The sequence below is a fragment of the Octopus sinensis genome, unplaced genomic scaffold (assembly GCF_006345805.1).
Source record: "Octopus sinensis unplaced genomic scaffold, ASM634580v1 Contig18742, whole genome shotgun sequence".
In the NCBI taxonomy this organism is placed as follows: Eukaryota; Metazoa; Mollusca; class Cephalopoda; order Octopoda; family Octopodidae; genus Octopus; species Octopus sinensis.
This window is the reverse complement of record NW_021835991.1, coordinates 128,857-138,051: the sequence shown is the minus strand read 5'-3', so window position 1 is coordinate 138,051 and position 9,195 is coordinate 128,857. Positions and strand designations below refer to the sequence as shown.

The 9,195-nt window shown below is 38.2% G+C and overlaps 1 non-coding gene across 1 annotated transcript; it reads right to left on the bottom strand.

The window, feature by feature from the left end:
• Positions 1-905: 905 nt before the first annotated feature.
• On the bottom strand, positions 906-978 carry Trnav-aac. Its single transcript has one exon. It is a non-coding gene; the product is annotated as a tRNA-Val (tRNA).
• Between the last annotated feature and the right edge of the window lie 8,217 nt (positions 979-9,195).

Genomic DNA, 9,195 nt, shown 5'->3' with positions numbered 1-9,195 from the left:
TGTCGATTTTCTGGCTAGTCTTCTTCTCTTAGGACCATCTAAAACAGAAAGAATATGTACTTGTATTCAGTTATTAATCCTCAAGGAAGATCAAAATTATTCTCTAGTTGTAGCTCTTTAAAGTTTGTTTTTGCGTAGAAAGGGATGGTTTTTGTCGACTTTTATATTCCCCTGCTGCACGACTAACTATATATAAGCCATCGTTTCATTTTCTATCACATTCTCGATTCCAGAGGCTCTTATGGAAATCATATCGATACACAAAGGAAGAGAGCCGTTAAAATCCTACGAAGCCTGATCAGATTTCATCTGAGTCCAAAAACATACATCTACGTATACAGGACATGTGTACAACCGATTTTCACCTACGAGTTTGAGGGCTGGTATGATACAGGTGAGAGGGTTTGTCTAATCAACAAACTTGAGAAAAAGAGGCGTTACGCCATTAAGTTGGCCTACGGTCTCGATCTCAAAGAAAAATTAGATAACTCATATGAATGCTGGAGAAGGCGCGGTTGTTTTTGTAGTGGACGTCAGATATCTAAAGTGTCCATAAGGGAAATATGCTGCTCAGTAGAGACACTCCGGTGCCTCATTTTTTTAAATTTCCCGTCGTCAATAATGGCTAGTTTTTCCTGTCTTCCTAACTAGTAAAATAAATAAATTGTAATTTCTATCACAAGGTTGGTCCTGTAGTGAATAGAGAAAATACGTTGCATGTAAGTAATACATATATAATTCCAGGGGAAATTTACTATTTTAATGACATTTTAAATTTCTTCAATGGTTTTAAATGCCTAAATTTATTTAAATTGTAAAAAGGTGGTTTAAAAATATTTTAAATGACAAAAGATAAGTCTAATTTATATCTATTAAAAATAAATTTGAAAAAAATAAAATCAAATTACCTCGACTGGGAGTTGAACCCAGAACCTCTCGCGTGTTAGGCGAGCGTGATAACCGCTACACCACCGAGGCGTTATTATTAATTTAACCGCTATGTTGAGTATTGATTTTGTAATTTGAAATTTTTAATCGAACCCCTCTATTATATGAGGTCATCCGTTCCGCGGTATCCGCCTTGCACATGGCTTAGGATGGCAAGAGCAGCTCTCGGACGCCCAAGAATTGTTTCTCAAAAGCCTCCCTGAGATCCTAGAGAAGATAATATCTATATGGCAAGTACGGCGGTAAGTATTGGCATCCATTAAAATACTTGCTAAGGTATTTTCCGCTGTAGCTGAGATTTTGTATTCCGGACGCATGCTTTTTAACGTCTTTTTTGTTATTCTAATACACTTAAACCCCTCTATAATGCCATCCCCTTATAATGCAACCCCGCTTATTGCCCCGTTTTTTGGTTCTTCAAATTTTTCTTTATAATGCACATCCGTGCTGTAAACTCAGTTATTGCCACGTTAAATTATGTGCCTTATCCGATATAACGCCATTAAAATTTTTAAATTATAATTTTTAAGTGGATCCTAAGACAGTTTATGATAGATTTGAAAAATCAAACTAAATTTGTGCCAAATATAATGGAAATGATATCTTTAATATAGATAAGACTTGTCTTTACTATAAAATGATTCCGTCAAAATCATTAACAACTCCTGATAAAACTAAAGATAATTTTAATAAACCAACCATATTTTGAAAATGTTAAAAAATATAAAGAAAGAATTACAATTGTTTTCTGTTGTAATTCAGATGGGAGCAAAAAACTCCGTCCACTTGTGATTGGAAATCTAATAATCCGCGTTGTTTCAAAGGCTTCAATTATCATTTATATTCGGATTACAGATTTAATACTAAATCATAAACGACATCAATGATATTTCAAGATTAGATAAAGGAGTTGGATAATCAAATGAGATGTGGGGGAAAAATACTTCTAATTATGGACAACTGTCCAAGTCACATTATTCCGACGTTATCGAATATTGAAGTGCACTTTTTGCCTCTAACAACAAGTCACTTACAACCATTGGATTCCGGAATGATACATAGTTTTAAGGCACATTACCGAAAACTACGGCTAAAAATTCGAGAAAAGAAATTGTTGATCAAAATCAATTGAGTCAACTGATTTCAACATTGAATATTAATGATGAGATGGATGTCAACGTATATGTTTTTCAATGGATGAAATAGTTATAGACAGTCAACGATTATGGAGTTTTTTAATAAATTTTGTGTTTAATTAATTTTAGCGGGGTCGCGTTATAATGCCACCCTGCTTATTGTTATAAAATATTTGGTAATGAGACAAATCAATTTTATTTTTTAATGAATTCTTAAATATTATTAAATTTTAGTTGTAAATTTTGCTTTTTATGGAAGGTTTAATCATATGGGCGCCCCTGCAGAAAATAACAGTACGAGTCTCGAGGAAGCAGGAAATTTTTCTGTCGGGGTGTACGAAATCACGGAAAATTTCGTGATTACTCCTATTGATGGAGTTAGAAAGATGCCAACAAACCTCCACTTATTGGTAGTTATCATCAGTTATGTCGACGGCTCTGAATCCACTTGGATCTCTCATGTTGATGCTACTAAGAAGAGGATGGCTCCTCAATTTGTCTGAATTTCCAAGAATGTGAAAAATTGGCTTTTTGCCAAAAGTATTTACCGACTGGAACGAAAATCGCAAAATCTACTTCTTTGGTGGACACTTATTGCTTTGTCCCTGGGCTAATTTCAAATCCAGTTGGGTAATTGCACAAAAAGCTCTCTAAAAAATATAAAAAGATAGACGGAAAATCCCTGGAAGATTCCTTATGAACGTGGAGATTAGTCGCATCGTGAAACGCCTGCTTGGAAATTCCCCATCAGATGGCTAAAATTCTATTTTCCATAATTCAGATCTAATTTCATTTTTAAAACTCCCAGGCCAAAAAAAGCCATAGATAAGAAATCAATAGAAATCAATAGACTTAAAAGCCTTGGGAGGATCCCCAGGCAAGTGAAGCTTAATAGCATTGTAAAACGTCTGCTCGAGGTACTTAGCTTCTGTGAAGACCTCTGGTCTTAACAGGGTCTCTCAGAGCTGTTCTTAAAAGAAACAGTTTCTCAGTTCTTTATACGGCTTGTACCTGATTACCTTTGTTTCTTGTTTTGTTGATAAAAACAAACAAAATAGATTAGTCAAATTAAAAAAATAAAAAAAATAATTTTCAGGAAAAAGTCGTTTATTTATGTATAAATTTCTATTAAAACTGATAAAATAATTAAATTTAGAACACTATCTCAGGAAGAATTGGAAATTATCAAAGAATAAAAGTTAAATGAAGAGGATTTGAGTGTTTTCGATAGCAATAGCAAGTCCTAGCGAATGCGGCTTGACAGAATAGCCAGGTCAATTGTCTTTAAGAATGAAATTTCTTACATTCTCGTTAATGATCAGTGAACACCAAAGCAGAGATCACACCACGTGTCCGATATATTGCAGACTTAGTCAATTTACGACGTTATTCGAAGACAAACGACTCATATTCATGGGTTTTATAATATTAATAAGTAGTTAGGTATTACATGTGATAAATTCTTTTTCAAAATATGCCGTGGTTGAGGTTATTAGAACGAAATCTGCAGATGAAGTGGCTTCTAGCTTAAAACGGATTATTTATTTTTTGGACCACCTATCATCGAACGGAAAAGAATTTAAGAAATCCAAAATGGAAAAATTATACGAGAAGTATAATATTTGACACATATTTGCAGGACCACAAGGCCCTTGGTACAGGGAAAAATAGAAAGGTGTTTTCTGTATAAATTTTATAGTTAACAAGAGTGTAAAAGGTTGGATTTCATCACTAGTGAATAAAAAAGTTGTTTTGGACGTTATGTCAATATTATCAAGAATATGTGAATTATAATTACACTATGAAGGGCTACGCGAATTGGTGCTTTATGTGTGAACTTTTGTAACATTTGCAACCGGGTGCCGTCCGACCCTATTTCCATGCTGAAGCTCATATTGGATAGGCGCAAATCTCGCTACATATGTGAAGATCTCCAAGGCTGGACGAGCTACTTCGGCCGATGCTCTATCAACATGTATCGACGCTGTGACCTTGTCTAAACAGGACTGGATCCGTCTTCTGAGATTTATCCCTTGGCTCTCGATGCCTCTATGAAATCTGATCGAAACATCTTTAACCACCCGAATAAAGAAAAACATCCACTCCTTCATGGCTCGGAAATACTGCTCAGACTCCAATGGATGACCGAGGATCTAATTTCCCACACCGTGGATAGGCCCGGTAAACGTTGTTCAAATCAATTATTTGTCTGATAATTCAACCGCTCCAAGGAAATCTACCGGATGCTATTTGTCACATACTCTTCTCAGCCAATCTCATCACTTTCGACAAAAATAATATCTTTATACGTGCACATGATGTTTTTAGCCCAATTCCTCACACAAAACTAGGATCCTTTCAACCATATTGTAGTGAGCACATACGAAATTTACTTAGAGGGGTAAAGATGGTAATGTAATGCAAAACTAAGCTCGAAAGTGCTTTTTATAGACAACTTCAGCCTTGTCTGTTATTAAAATCTCTATAATAATGAATTCATAATTTTTGATTTGGACAAATGGTAAAAGATAGATCTTCAATTTATCGGAATTTCCAAAAATGTCTAAAATTCGCTCTTCCCCAAAAGTATTTACCGACTCCTGGTCCAATCAATTCGAAAGTTGATTTTTTTATGATTTTAAACAAGAGTCATTATGGTTTATAATCCATTTGATTTTGACTTTTATTGAATTCCCTTCAGTACTGGAGCCAGTAGGGCTAGACCGTGTAGACGGAAAACGTCCTGACAGGTCTACATAACAACATGCTGTCCTAGCTGACACTTCAGACAGTGCAAGTCATAAGCCTGAAAGAACGAAAAGGCGAGAAGAAAGAATTGACAATTGCCATGCTGATTATTATTATTAAAAGCACTCCCGAGAAGTCATTAAACTAATTAAGCTTCCCTTGTGTCGCGTGAAGAACAATACTGTCCCACAAACTTCTCCAGGTGCCTCTCCTCTTTTCCAATTCTCTCAGGTTGTCGAGGTCATCAGCAGTTTCGAGTTTCCTCCCAATAATTTTGAGATCCTGATTTAGCACCGATAAAAGTGTTGTCTTTGGTCTTCCTCGGAATGCCTCTGTCTGTTACGGATATGTCTTTTTCGCGTTTTACAACTTTCGCGACGTCCCCCACGTTTTCACTTTGGAGCTTTAACACAAGATGACTGAAATTCATTTACAAGCAGCACCAACTTGCACGGGATCTCTGGAATCACCATGTCAGTGTCTGCCTTTTCCAAGAGACGAAGACGACTGAGAAAAACATCACACTTGCCGGTAATTTTTATATTATTACCCTACCATGCACTTGTCGACACATAGTCTGAGGTTTGCAGTACACCGTCATTTATACAATTTGATGACTAGAACATAGCGGTTTCTGATCGTGTGGCAGTTATGCAGATGATGTTTGGAGATAAACCTAATTCTATTATGTCGCGAGCGCAGCGAGCGACCGAGCGCAGCGAGCGACCGAGCGCAGCGAGCGACCGAGCGCAGCGAGCGACCGAGCGCAGCGAGCGACCACTCAATTTCTAGATCCGATCAATCAAAAAATCTATAAATTGACAAATACCCAGGAAGGAAGGAAGGAAGTTTTATTGGAAACAGAGAAGGGTTAAAGGTTAGGGGGGAGTTTGTATAATGAAACAATAGGACTACCCTATCGACTTCTTCCCAGAAAAAAAAAGAGACCCCCTCAAGTAAATTTTTTTTTTTTTTTTTTTTTTTTTTTTTTTCTTTTCTACCTCTGCAGGTACGTCCCAGTGACAATTGAGTTGGATTTATAACCACTTATAGCTTTTTCGACAGTTTCACCGACCATGGAGGATTTACTTTCAAGCCACAGGGGGATTGGATCTTCAACTTTTTGGTGGTAAGCAAGCTTCAAAGCGAGCCTGCGAGACTTTTCAAATTTAGTTAAGATGGTGTCCTTCTTTTTAGAGAAGTACCATCCCTCTTTTCCGTATAGTAGTCCCGGTAGGATCACCGTATTGAAAACGTAGAGGAAAGTATCAGGCTCCAAATTTAACTTCCTCAGGCAGAACAGAGCATTAGTTGCTTTCCTTTTACTTAATTTTGCGTTTTCGAGATAGTTTCCCTTTTCATCGATGAACAAGCCAAGATATTTAATTGAGTTTTGTCGAGGTATGTTCTTGATCAGGCACGGTAAATTTATTAAATTTCTGCTTTCTGTGATTCTCAGTAATGCGGACTTCTCACGCGCAATAATGAACATATTTTCATCGCACCATTGCTCCACTGTATTCATATATGATATAATCCTTTGTTCGGATAAGGCAGGTTTCGATGAAATGTCAAGGATTACAACATCATCGGCGTATATCAAAATTTCCGTCCGTGTGTTGACAGGAGACGGCAGATTGCTCATCACAATGTTGAATAATAGAGGACTGAGGACTGATCCTTGAGGGACGCCTCTTTTAAGTTTCAGTTCATCCGAGTCATAGTTCAGAAAGCTTATCACAGAGCGCCTGTCGCGGAGGAAGTCTTTTAGCCATAGGAATAGTCCTTTGTCTATGTGACACTTCGCCAGATGTCTAAGGAGACCGAGGTGCCAAACCATATCAAAGGCTTTTGAGATGTCTAGAGACACAATTGTCAGACACTCTTTGAAATCCAGAGCCTTTACAATCGACGAATTGAGTGTATAAAGACAGTCAGCACAGGAACGACCCCTCCGAAAGCCCCACTGCACGTCTTTGAGATAACCATTTCTCTCGACGTGTTCAGAGAGTCGTTCAAACATTACCCTTTCCATTATTCGACTGATGGTAGGAATTAGGCTTATAGGCCTATAACTTGTCGCCAAGTAACCAGGTTTTCCAGGCTTCCGTATCATCCTTACCTCCGTCAGTTTCCATGAAGAAGGGACGTATCCCAAGCTCACACTGCGGGAGAAGAGACATCCCAAATATTCGTAAAGTTGCTTGGGAGCTTCTTTGAACATGCGCATGGTTATCTTGTCCTTTCCCGGAGCGTTATTTTTGGAGTATCTAACTGCATTTTCCACGTCTTTGCACGTTATAGATTCCGAGCACATTGGTAATGAGCTAAGATTGTCTTCCAACTCTTTTTCCATATCAAACAAAGCTGAATCAGATAGATTTGTATCCGGATTGACTTCTTGTATTCTTTTGAGACTATCAGCAAATATGTTCGGGATTTCTTCATGAGATGCAGGGGATCCATCTTGTTTTAGCAGTTTAGGTATAGTTTTCTCAGACGTCGAGGTTAATTTCGAGTAGACCTTCCAAAAATTTGGACTTCCTTTATGTAGCTTTTTGCACTCAGTATTCCATTTTTTATCCTTCGCCACCTTCGCCGATTTTCTTATTTCTTCCGTAATGGTGAAGATTTCACTTTCCAAAACGGACCGGTCACGAAAATCTGCGCAGCGCCGGAGTTTGTTCCTTAGACATTGTTTTTTCCTTAGTAGGATTTCAACATTCATGTTTGGCATGTGAGTTTTCCTATTGTTTGAGACGATTTTTGTAGAATATGTTTCCAGATAAGACTTTATGTATCCAATAAGGGAATTGCTAGACTTCTCGAGGTCCTCAGATGAAGAATTTTCGTCAAGTTTAGGAGCGAAATTGCTCAGATAAAGTGTAAAACATTTTCGGTAGTGTTCCCAGTTTATAGTCGAGAGGTTATATCGTATAAAAGTTGGTTTACCCTTTAAAGGTCCAAGGTTGAGTTTGTATAAAATTGGTAGATGGTCACTTCCAATATCATTTAAGGTGTACGGTTGTTCCATAAATTGAAGAGTAGACATAGAGACCAATGCTACGCCCAAATAGTCCCACCCTCCTGGTGAGTAATGATTTGGGGTTTTTGATGTGATGACCGAGAAACTGAGAGATTCTGAAAGCTTCTTAAGAATGATGCCATCCCTGTTGGTTCTCAGACAGCCAAAAGATGTGCATTTGGCATTTAGATCCCCGAGGAGTATTGACAAATGATTGTGTTTATCGGCAAAAAAGTCCTTGATAAGCGATGAATAATTGGAAAGGGATTTTGAGTACATCCCTCCGATTGTTACCCACCCTTTTTCCAGAAGGACGTCGATTGTGAGGAATTCACACAATTCCTCGGACACAATTTTTAGATTTTTCACCCTTAGAGTTGATTTGTAGTAGATAGAAGTGCCTGTTCCAGCGATCGAGCCCGGCTTCCACTTAATATCAAGGGAACGATAGCCATCCAAGTAGTAATCATCATGTTTTTTGATTTTTGTTTCGTTTACGATCAAAAGGTCCACGGGGTTATGGGATAACATATCCTCAATCTCTGAACGCCTTCTCTTTAGAGAACGTGCGTTCACAGCGATAATAGACAGAAAGGGGCTCACGCCTGATCAATCCTTTCCCTTCCAAGAGAAAGGGACAACAGATTGTTGATATCGAGGCCTTTTTCATCGCATATAGCGATTATTTTGCGAATCATAGAGGTAAGCTCAACGTCGATAGTTGGTGCTTTCCTCTTAAAGCGGGTTGGAGGCTCTGTGTGTTGTGTATTGGGAGGCAAAGTTGCGTCTTCACTAACATCTGTTTGCGTTGAGGAGTCAAAACAGCGGGAAATTGTGGGTTTTCGCCATACAGATTCAACGGCCTCCGCTTTTGACCATACAGTTTTTGAGTGTTCTGCTTTGGCCAGTCTGTCCCTGGCACTGAGCTGCTTTTTTAGTTGTTCAGTGGCTGCCTTAGCTGAAGAGCAGCCACCGTAGCAAGCCAAATGCCCACTCAGACCGCAGTTTATACATTTTTTCTCAGTTTTTCCTTTAATCGGGCACATTTTCATATTATGATCACCACCACAGAAAAGACATCTTTCCACTTCTTTGCAGAAGTTAGCAATGTGACCAAATTGTTGGCAGCGAAAGCATCTTGTTGCTGGGTTTTTAAACCATTCGCATCGTATTTTTTGAAATCCCACTTCGATTCCCATCCTTACAAGCGAAGTGGCTTCTGCCCTCGAATTCAGACTCAACTTTCCAACAGGTATACTCCGTCCATTTTTGTAGAACCGTTGGAAAGTAAAACCGGGGTTGAGAATTTCTTTGAGGTAAAGATCCAGGTCTTCCTCG